General features: G+C 38.9%; 1 pseudogene; it reads left to right on the top strand.

Moving 5' to 3' along the window:
* Positions 1–8,849: 8,849 nt before the first annotated feature.
* Positions 8,850–11,814, top strand: LOC118721493 (annotated as a pseudogene).
* Positions 11,815–12,298: the final 484 nt, after the last annotated feature.

The raw sequence follows: 12,298 nt of genomic DNA, 5'->3' as shown, positions 1-12,298 counted from the left end.
GATGTCTCCACTAATAAACAGTCAACTGTACATATCCAACATTGAACTTTTGATCTTCCTCCCAAAAGATGTTCTACTACCACCTTCTCCCAATATTCACTCGATGGCAGTTTCAGGCTGAAAATCTTAATAGGTCTCAATTCCTCTCTTTTGCTCATATCTTCCATCTAAATATTCAAGAAGTCTTGTTTGCTCTACTTTCTCACTACCTACCCACCAATATGCTGATGTGAACTGAATCATTTGCTCACCTGGACTTCTGCAGTATCTCAGCTTCCATTATGATCCTCTTTCACACCATAACTGGAGCAATCTGTTAGAAATATACTGGTAAGTCAGATCATTTGCACACAATCTTTCAGTAGATTCCCACCTCAATTAGAATGAAAACTGAAGTCTTTACTTGTTACCATTACCTCTCAGAATTAATGTTCTGCTATTCTTCTTTCTCTCACTCTCTTCCAGACACACCGCCCTTAGGGCTTTTGCCCTGGAACTTTTCTCCCAGGTAGCCATGTTACTAACCCCCTCAAATTTACTCAGTTGGCTTCTTCTCAAGGAGGCCTACCCTGATGGTATCACCTAAAATTACAGCTTTATTTTGAGTCTCTGAATCCCTCCACACTATTCTATTTATTTCATTTTTTCCATAGTATTTATCATTTTTTAACATACCATGTAATTTACTTATTTGTGTTATCTATTGTGTACTGTCTGTTACTTTCTAGATTGTTAGCCCCACAAAGACATGGATTTTTTTGTCTGTTTTGTTCATTGACACTTAAAGTGCTTAGAAAAGTAACCTGGTATATTATAGGTAATCAGTAAATGTTATATGAATGAAAGATTCCCTTTAACCAGAGAAGAGCTATCATGAAGGCAGGGCTGAGAAAATAAGGAAATAGAAGAGGGACATTGGAGCAAATGGTCCAGGATCAGAACAAGCGTAGGTGATAGAGCTTTGTGCTTTGTTGGGAGGTGAGTAAAACGGATGTAAGTTGCTATGAAGCACTGAAATCCTAGCTTCTTTACAATTCTGCATATAATGTAGCTTCCAGAATCTCTACTACTTTGATCATCCCCTCTGCATACATTTTAGTTGGTTGGAATCCCTTAAAAATATGCTGTTCAAAATCAATATCCCAGATACACTCAGACCAGCATCTCATTAACTTTGTGGACCATCATCTCCCTTTGCCTGAACCTACATGTTTAGCAATGCAGTTACAAAGGTCATTGTCTTCCCAGGGTTCAATGACACATGACTCAGATGGAGCCTGCTGTCAGCCAAAACCACAGTTACTTTGTTTTTCCACACAGGCCACACTTAAACAAAATCTGATCAGTTCCATTCTGTTAATCTATGTGTATGACTTTCATATTTTTTTTTTCTTTTCAGTTTAGATCCATTATTCTGACCTGTCAAAATCTCAATCAAGCATTTTAGTAAGTCCTTACAACTTTTCATTCTCTGGAAATCTGACAATTAAAAAAAATGATTGTGAAGGTATTGATAAATGATCTAGAAAGGGTCTATGGCAAAACCTGTTTCAAACTATTATAAACCTTTATTTCCATAATAACAGGACCCATTTAATATTCAGGATATATAACTTTAAACTACTATTTCTTAATATTTTCCACAAAATTGTTACAGAGTAGTTTTTAAAAGGCTTTGCTGAAATCCAAACATACTATTCCTTCAGCATTGTGTTGATTTTCTAGTTTAGTATTTTACCCAAAAGGGAAAGAGGCCAGTTTGGCATAGTTTTATAGATAAGCCCTTGTTGGCTCTGGGTGAGCCTTTTATATAAGCTCATGCAACATATTTTATTAATTTTGTCTTGAGATCAGAAATACTATGCAATTTGAAGATTTGACTTTCTTCATCATAGTGACATCTTATCTCTGTTTATTTTGTTACTTATATTTGGAAGGAACTATTCATTATTCCTTCTGGGTGAGTGGTCCTTGTCATTTACAAAATATTAAACAAATTATATATGATTTTATATAAATGCATATATGAAATATTATATATATATATATATATATATATATATATATATATATATTGATTGGTTGATTGATTGATTTCAGAGTGAGATAGAGAGATAGAAACATCAATGATGAGAGACAATTATTGATTGACTGCCTCCTGCACACCCCCAACTGGGGGGATTGAGCCTGCAACCCGGGCATATGCCTTTGGCCAGAATCAAATCTGGGACCCTTTAACAGGCCAATGCTCTTTCTACTGAGCCAAACCAGCTAGGGCCATATATGAAATCTTATATACAGATTTTCTTTTTCTTTTTCTATTTTAGTTGACTCCCTTCTCTCCTTATTCCTCTTCTTCAACTCATCTTGTTCATTTACTCTGCTCCAGGCACCTACAGAACATATTATATATTTCCATATATTTTGCATGCTATTCTAATCATACATGACTTTCTTTATGAACTCTCAGGTAGCCTATTTCAAAGACAATCAGTTTACTTATCTTTCCCTGAGAGATGATATCACCCATAAAACTTTCCTTGAAACATCTATTTTATACTTTAGACCCCAATCTGAAAAGAATAAAATAATTCATTTGTTCTTTTATTCAATAATATTCACTGAACTTCTCCTGTGTACTAGACACTGTGCTAAATTGTACAGTAATTCCAAGCCTTGGTAAGATGTGTTTATATTTTTTATTATTTTTAAAATAAATCTTTATTGTTCATATTATTACAAATGTTCCCCATTTTTTTTTTAAAATATATTTTATTGATTTTGTACAGAGAGGAAGGGAGAGAGATAGAGAGTTAGAAACATCGATGAGAGAGAGTCATCGATCAGCTGCCTCTTGCACACCCCCCACTGGGGATATGCCCGCAACCAAGGTATATGCCCTTCACCGGAATCGAACCCGGGACCTTTCAGTCCCCAAGCCGACGCTCTATCCATTGAGCCAAACCGGTTTCGGCTGTTCCCCATTTTTTCCTCTCCACCAGGTTCCCACCCCACACTCTGCCGCTTCCCCATCCCCCATTGTCCTCATCCATAGGTGCATAGTTTATGTTCAGTCTCTTCCCGCATCCCCCTCTCCTCTTTTCCCCAAGAATTGTCAGTCCACTCCCTTTCCGTACCTCTGATTCTATTATATTCAACAGTTAATATTGTTCATCAGGTTTTTTAATTCCCTTGGTTTTTAGATTCACTTGTTGATAGTTACATATTTGTTGTTAATAATTTTTATCTTTATTTTCTTCCTCTTCCTAAAGAACCCCCTTCAGCAATTCATGTAATTCTGGTTTGGTGGTGATGAACTATTATACTTTAGCTTTTTTTCATTTGTGAAGCTGTTTATCTGGCCTTCGATTCTGAGTGATAGCTTTGCTTGGTACAGTATTATACAGAGTCCTAAAAACAGAATGGAAGATTGCAAGAATCAAGTCAAAGACTTGGAGCACAAAGAGCCAGAGGACACTCCTCCGTAGAAGCAAGAAGATAAGAGAATCCAGAAAGTTGAAGATAGTGTAAGAAACCTCTGGGACAACTTCAAGTGAACCAACATCAGAATTATGGGAGTCCCAGAAGATGTCAGAGAGCAAGATACTGAAAACATATTGAAAGAAATAGTGACAGAAAACTTCTCCCACCTGGTGAAAGAAATAGACTTACAAGTCCAGGAAGCGCACAGAACCCCAAACAAAAGGAATCCAAAGAGGACCACCCGAAGACACATCATAATTAAAATTCCAAGAGCAAAAGACAAAGAGAGAATATTAAAAGCAGCAAGAGAAAAGCAGGTAGTTACCTATAAAGGAGCACCCATACGATTGTCAGCTGATTTCTCAACAGAAACCGTGTAGGCCAGACAGGAATGGCAAGAAATATTCAAGGTGATGAATAACAAGAACCTACAGCCAAAAATACTCTAACCAGATGTTGTGTTTAATTCATCTCTGTATCTTTTCTTTTGCCTCTGAATAAAAAAATGAATAAATCTCTGCTGCTTAGAAGGCTTCTGTTATGGACTGAATGTTTGTGTCAAAATTCATGTATGAAAGCCGCCATGCTTGGTGTGGCTGTATTAGAGGGCCTCTAGGGAAATAAAGTTAAATGAAGTCATAAGGGTGGGCCCTGATCTGATACAATTAGTGTTCTTATAAGAAGATACACCAGAGTTCAGCCCAGAGAGAGATAGAGGCTGCTGAGTGGCAGCCACAGTGTGCCATAGATTTTCACTTTTTGTATGGGGAGGAGAATGAGGTGATGAACAAGAAGAACATATTGCTCAGTACACAGGGAAAAATAATATCTTGATTTAATAACATCAATAACAATTCTAAATATTCACGATCTGAATATTGTTAACTGTGTGGTTTACTTCCTCTCAAGACTCAAATAGGAAGATTCATTCAGCAAGATTAAATATTAGTGTTCTAGTAAGTGTTATAAGCCAATTGATTTTCTCCCTCCAACATTCCCCCTTCCCATCACTTCAGGATGCTACTGTATTTAGATATAGGGCCTTAAAAAAAGTAATGGAGTTAAAATTGGGTTCTTAGAGAGGGCTGTGATCCAATATGATTGGTGTTCTTATAGAAAAAGGAGATTGGGATACAAAAAGAGAACAGCAGGGATGTGTGCACAGAGGAAAGACAAGTGAGAACCCAGGGAGAAGACGGCCATCTCAAGTCAAAGAGAGGCCTCAGGAGAAACCAAGCCTGTCTACACATTGATCTTGGGTTTTAGTCTCCACAATTGTGAGAAAATACATTTCTGTTCTTTAAGCCATTCAGTCTGTGGTATTGTGTTATGGCAGGTCTAGCAGACTGATACAGAAAGATAAAAACACTGTACTATTTTATTTTCCTAACCTTCCCTTCTTTTAAGATTCTGAAATTTTATTGCAACTATTCCCTTTGCTATTTTGGGAAGTTCTTCTGACCTACTCTCAGATATCCAGAGCACAGTATCATTTCTAAGAATATTAAGTACTGGCATATCACCCAGAGAACATGACTATCCTTTATTAACCACGAGGTTAACTAGTCATTTTAAAAAACATGCAGAGTGCAACATGACGTCTATTAAAAGTCTGTTCTTCCAAAATAGCCATGCCTAGGACACACTCTGAAATCACTTTTCACTTATTATGAAGTTTATTGTTCTTTTTACTTGAATTTTCCTTCCAAGTTCTGAATGTGATATTCGGCATCTCTTCTTTATAAGAACAAAATAGTGGTGTTCCCATCCAGATGGTGGGAGGTTGGTAAAAACAGATCATAGAATGAGCCTGTTAAGCCCACACTCAGTCTTCAAGGCCAAGGTGACTCAATGTAGCATGCAGAAGGATGAAGCCAGAGTCCAGGAACAGGCCCTGTGGTATTTAAAATAAATAAATAAATAGATAAATAAATAAATAAACAAAAAATAAACAAACAAATAAAAGGACAGAGATGGGAAATAGCTGGACTGACTAAGAATTTATTCCTTGGGGCCTAAATCTCCTTGAGGTTCCTTAGCTAAATTCCCACACTTAGTGTATTTTGTTGAGCCAGTTCCTAATATGTTCCCTGCTTTACCATGGAAGCATTTGCCCCACAGCTGGGGCTCATTTGGTTTGGATTTTCATCTACAAATTGCTATCAGCAAGAATCTTTAGAGAGCTAATTGGTGAAAGTGACCTAAAAAGGGAACCCCCAGAAGAAACCCAAAAACACTGAATTTTTCATCCTTTCTTCCCCCAAGAATTTGGGTCAGACTTTGCCAAGGAACAGCTAGCTTTGAAGCTCGAGTAATTACTTTTATGTAAAAGCTAAAGATCACCTTAGATGAGGCAACACTAGACAAAAGTATGTTTCCCAGGCTTGTAGTTGAGGAGTGTGGTGTGACTCGTGTTTGCGATTCACAGTCCCGTTTGGGCCCGCTTCAAAGGCAGACGCCAGGCGGAACTGCACACAGCTCCCCCAGCACCGGCACATATAGATTTCCAGTCACAGGGCCTGTGCTCAGTGCCTGCATCCAAGGAGGATCATGCTTTCTTTTTAATTTCCTCTGCAGCCTATCAAATGGAGGCCACTTCACAGCGGGTCACATAGGTTCACACTAAGAACAAAATTTATAACAATTTGATTTCCCTTAAAAAAAAATACTTGCAATGATACTGGGGCTTAATACAAGTGTGGGGATTAAATTGGAATAAAGAAGTTTGGGAATAGCTCCGGTCAGTGGTAGGCAAATTCATTAGTCAACAGAGCCAAATATCAACAGGACAATGATTGAAATTTCTTTTGAGAGTAAAATTTTTTAAACTTAAACTTCTTCTAATGCCACTTCTTCAAAATACCCAGGCCGTGGTGTTTTGTAGAAGAGCCACATTCAAGGAGCCAAAGAGCCGTATGTGGCTCGCGAGCCGCGGTTTGCCAACCACTGGCTCAGGTGATGGGAAAGCAATTCTGCCATCACAGAATAGATAGTGTAACAGGTAAAGTAGGCATAAATATCAGCTTGCAAACCAAAGTGTATAAAGGTGTAATTTTCCATTTTTATATAAGAACCAGTTTTTATCTCCATATCCCATTTCCTGAGGTTGTATAACTTGATCTTAGTCTGTGTAGGGTCTTCAATGTCCTGATGGTTACTATCTATTTCATTTTCCTGCAGGGACTTGGCCATGTGCCTTCATGACTCACCATCTTGATGGTCCGCCTGCCTATGCCTAACGGGCTCCAGCAGCTGTGTTTACTATTTCTATGTAGGACTCTGGACATAAGAGTCATTAGGCCACTTGGCACAGTGCATGGGAGGCTCACCCTGGGTCTGGGCCAGCTGTTTAGTCAGTACCTTCTGACTAAAGATCTTGCCACTTCCTTGAGGCTCTATAAGGAGGACATCAGTTCTTCTGCTTTTGGAGTTTTCATACCTCTTGGGTTTGGCCACATTTCAGAAGCAGAGCCTCTTCTAGACTCACCAATGTTTATACCCTCATCATTTTGTCACCAGTTCTCCTTCTCTGCCCCCAAGGGGAATATTTTCTATGTTTAAGGTAGTGAGAAACTCTACCTCTTTCTCAATCCCTCTGGGTTGGGAAGCCCAACATTGCTCATATCTCTTGTTCTCAAACATCTATTTGTGTCGAGCCATTTCTTAATTTGAATCTCTATCTTTGGAAACAATATCTAGAAAGACATTTTGTTTTGTTTTTTCTTTTTGTTGTGGTTGTTATGTAATATCCTTCCCTTAAGGCAAGAGGGATTGGGGTGAGGATGAGGGAGGGAGGGAGGAAAAAAAGAAGGCACAATGGGAAAATTTTTAGGGAAAAATAGTATTGATTAACATTTCAAAAATGTGATTGCTCCGTAGTATAATAGCTTCCTGTTGCAATCTCAGTGCTAAAAGGAGACTGACTACCCTGGGATAATCCCCAGCAACTATATATCATCTTCCAAGTGTAATTTAGAGACTTTCCTTATCTGTTCTCATGCCCTTAATATATCTGCTTCATTTCTGTGTTGGTCTTAAGCAAGCCCTTGGCTGGACAACCAGTACCCAAAAAGCCTCATGTTTCCTCACATGTATGTATTCCTGGTCCTGAAGTCTTTCCTAAAAATCCCCCAAAGGCTAGGATAGACTTACCTTGTTACTTGATTTTTTGGTACTTTATAGTTCTTCTTTTATAACACATCCCACAACAGTGATTATTTAATTGTGAAATTATTTGCTAAATATTTATCTTCCCAACTGTAAATATGGAAACCATCTTTGTTATTCATTGGTGTGCCCATAGCACTTGGCCTATAGTAAGCATATAATAAATATTTATTGGGTAATGGATTAATGAATGGTAAACCGGCACTTTGTTCAGGGGGAGAGAAACGGAGGACCAAATTTGAGTTTCTACTACATCAGGCACTTTCACAGATACCTTATCTGTATCCTCACATCTGAACAAAAGCTTCACTATCCCTATTTTGTAAATAATGCAAATATATATGAGCAAGAACTCTGAGAGTCCAAGAGTTGAGGGAGATTCTTCCCAATGTTATTCAGTTAATAAAGAGCAAATGTTTCATCTATTCCATTCTTAATACGTGTTCTCAGAAAACATGTTTTCAGGTGTATTTGAAAACAACTCCATAACTTCTACAAAAAAAAAAAAGATGATATCTTATCAAACAATATTTGCTGTTTTGAATTGAATGGTGAGTAGTCTATTGAAAGGATTTTAGGTTGATTATGGTGTCAGTGTCAATCAAATATCCTTCCCTAAGGTATTTAATCACACTGTAGGGATGTACCTGTGATCTGCCTATTTTTTTCCTTTTCCCAAAAACTAGACCTGTTCTATTTTAGAACCTTGATTTTAAAATATGAGTCTGAAATATGTATGTATGCATAGTCTATGGACAGACTATAGGGTGGGGAAGGCTTGTGTTACAAAAAGGAATGGGGTGAGGAGACTAATGGAGGAAAAAGAAGGACGTCTGTAATACTTTCGACAATAAAGATAAATTTTTTAAAAAAGAAAAAAGAAAAACAGAATATGATCCCTGGCTGGTTTGACTCAGGCCTGTAGACTGAAGGGTCCCAGGTTTGATTCTGTCAAAGGCACATGTTCAGGTTCAATCTCCAATAGAGAAAGTGCAGAAGGCAGCCTATCAACGATTCTCTCTCATCATTGATGTTTCTATCTCTCCCTCTCATTTCCTCTCTGAAATCATTGAGTATATTTAAAAATAAAAATAAAAAAACAAATTTGAGTCTGGTATTGGGGATAGAGCATTTACTCTATGCAAAACATTAAAAACAAAGCAGAATGAAATTTATTAAAAGGACATATTTCTATTAAGATGGCTTATATTGTCAAATGTAAGAAATGTGATAATATAAATAATTAGTACAGTAAAAAATTTTATGGATTTTATGACTTTAAAAAATGCATTAAGGCTAGGGTGAGATTGCCTGAGAGAGATTAACACAGAGAGGGCTGGAAGGATTCCTGGAGGAGAGGAGATTTGGCCTGAGCCTGGAATAAAGTATAAAATTTCTGCAGGCAGATAAGAGGTGATTACTGGGGTGATGGGCATTCCATGAAAACCTAGTGGTTTATTCTGGCTCCATTTCTTCAATTTAGAGGACTTCCAAGGAGCATATGTGGCCCTGGGGTCAGCTTACAAGTTGGAATATAATACATGGGGTTTGAATTTCTTTGAGGTTTGAGTGCGTCAAGGCCAGCTTAGGTGTACCTTAAACAGAGCCAAACTCTAGATTAGTTTCAGAGCTCTCCTGATCTCCTGGAAGTGGTCCTAACCACAAGACTGTCTCTGGGTCAGAGCAGATGAGATCAGGAAGCCCTCCCCAACAACGACCCCACCTACTCCAAATGGAGTTAATAATTGCCCTTGTGCCAGCAACCTTTGCAACGGTTGCTTATTTCCTTCACTGCCTTGCTTCCCTTCACTGCTCACTTTGTTTACTGGGTCATGTTTCGTTGGTGCCCTGGGCTCTTTGAGAGCAAGGCTCTGTTTTATCCTCATTGTCCCCAGGTATCTTCAGCATCTGGCACTTTCCTAGCATCTAGCCTAGGAGGGATGCAATTTATTGAGTAGAAATGAAGGCATGCATGCTATTCCCAAACCCCTGCCAGTTCTTATGGAGGCAATGTATTTTTATATAGGTTGTTATGAATCTCATCTAGTTCTATAAGTTAGATATTCTTATATTATTATTCGACAGACAAAAGATTGGAGGCTGAGTTATTACATGACCAAGGTTGCAGAGTTAATAAATTCATACTGCCAGACTTGAATTCTACTTTTTTTTTTTTTGCAAGAAAATATTGTGCTCTCCATTGTTAAGTTAATTTACCCATGCTCAGAAAAAGGAGCAAGTTCTGAAGAAGAGTTTGATGGGGCCCACAAAACATCCTAATTACATTAATATCAACTATTGTTTGTCATGAACTCAGAAATGCCCTTCTTTAAAATTTCACTTTTGGTTAAAGCATGATCTTCAGAAGACCACTTTTAAATTTCATATAAATTTTCTGATAGTTATTATTCGATAATAGAATGTACATGATGTGGAGCAGTTAATTTTCCAATAACAATAAATACTTTATTAGTAATTTTTCTAGTTGCCTTATATATTTTATTTTAATTAGTTCTCACAACAAGCTATTGTCTTTATTTTACAGTTGAGAAAATGGAGGCAAATGTAGATTAAGTAGCTTTACAAAGATGACACAGTAAATGACAGAACCAGTATCCCAATCTAATAGTTACCCAATGTCATGAAATATTTCTTAAGGGTCGGGTCTGCTCTATGCCTGGGAGATAGAGTAATGCACCAGCCAGATTTCTGTCTTCATGAGTATTCATTGTAAAGTGAATGACAGGCTATAAACCAATAAATAATAATTGTAAATGAGACAATGGTAAAAACAATGAAGTAAATAATTAAGGTACTGTAGTAGTCTTCACAGGGTTAAGGGAGAACAAACTGTGGCTGCTTCAGAAAATAGGGAAGGGAAGGAAAGGAGACTTGAAGAATGAGATGGCACACCCTGTATGGGAAAGGAATGGAGAGAGTTGATTCCTTGTGATTAAAGCTTGGGAAAATGTTGACCAAGGAGAAGAGAAAGGGGCAAGGCCATGCATGTAATAGTTTTAATTTATTTTAAGCACAGTGGGAAGAATTTTCTGCAGGGGAGGTAAGTGATCTGAGTTATCTATATATATAAAAAGTCAGTGACCATAATGGCATCATGACCATAATGACTGTTAGACCAGAATGACCATGGCCCCTTTCAGGGCTGGCCCTGCACTTAGGGGCATCCCTAGGGTATGAGTTTGATGGGGATAAGTCAAAGTAATAGGGGGGAAGGTCTTTTTTTTTTTTTTTTTTTTTTTTTTTTTTAATATATATTTTATTGATTTTGTACAGAGAGGAAGGGAGAGAGATAGAGAGTTAGAAACATCGATGAGAGAGAGTCATCGATCAGCTGCCTCTTGCACACCCCCTACTGGGGATATGCCCGCAACCATAAGGGGTTTTGGGTTTGGGGTGGTTTGTCTGGAGTAGGTTTGGAGTGTGCTGGGGAAGGAAGAGGATGAACCGATTAGAAAATGGCATCACTGCTGGCCTCGACCCCTAAATGGCACTGCTGGCTGAGCACCTGCAGACAAGCAGATCGAGACCAGGCCCTTCCAGGAGGCAGTGTCCCACCTGCCACCCTTCTTAGATTGCCTTGGATCCCCAGTGTTCATGCCCATCAAGGAAGACATAAGTGGTAACATCATGAAAATCAGAGCTGTGTACACCACCACTCAGCCAAGTTCCAGATCCTGCAGAACATCCTAGAGGCAGAGAAGGAAATGTACGGAGCAGTGTGACCCAAAGTGGGGGTCATACTGGTGCTGATGTGGCTGAAGATGGGCCTCTTCTTCATCTAGGTCTTCCTGCAGAGCACCTGAGATGGGGAGCAGGAGGAGAGCCACCCAACTTCATCCATGTCAATGCCACCAAGGCCTATGAGATGGCACTCAAGAAGTACCATAGCTGGATCTTGTAGAAGATCTTTCAGGCAGTGCTGTATGCCGTGCCTTAAAAGTCTGACATCCAGAATGTGATGGAGGAGGAGTGCCTGGAGAAGGTCTTCCTGTTCCTGGTCCAGCCACCATTGACATCATTTATGAGATGTACACCAAGATGAACTACAAGCCGAGCTCAACTACAAGTTGTAGGTATGCCCAGCAGCCGGCACTCCCAGAAACAGACAAGCCAGAATTACTGTGAAGCAAGCTGGCAGGCCGCCTTGGAGGTGGAGAAGGCAATGTATGGAGCAGTATGACCCAAAGTGGGGGCCATACTGGTGCTGATGCATCCTCTAGAGCAGCCCAGAGTCTGGCTGGGGTTGCAGGGGACAGCCCTGTTTCTAAAAAGTCATTTTTGGCGTCTATCCTAACAGAGCAATAAATAACCACTCTACTTCTGAATCACCTTTAATTTCATGGCAGCACAGACTAACTGCCTTCATTTCAGTGTGATAAAAATCAGTTAATGTTGTTAATAAATCAAGTCCTAGGGTTTTCTGTCCATGTCCCTCCACGTGATACGTGACTTTGGGGGAGCCCTGTCATACACTTCATTTTAAAAATGAGGATCTGGTGCAGTGATGTTTCAGACTGTGTAAGGACCACAAGGAGTCTGGTTTGAAATTACACAGGATTATTTTTTTAAAGCAGACTGCTGTGTGCTCTCCTGTGGTTGCACAGCCCAGTGTCATAGCACTGACAGT

The sequence above is a fragment of the Pipistrellus kuhlii genome, unplaced genomic scaffold (assembly GCF_014108245.1).
Source record: "Pipistrellus kuhlii isolate mPipKuh1 unplaced genomic scaffold, mPipKuh1.p scaffold_m20_p_1, whole genome shotgun sequence".
NCBI classification, from domain to species: domain Eukaryota; kingdom Metazoa; phylum Chordata; class Mammalia; order Chiroptera; family Vespertilionidae; genus Pipistrellus; species Pipistrellus kuhlii.
The sequence above is the reverse complement of the archived record's forward strand: the minus strand, read 5'-3'. Positions and strand labels throughout refer to the sequence as shown.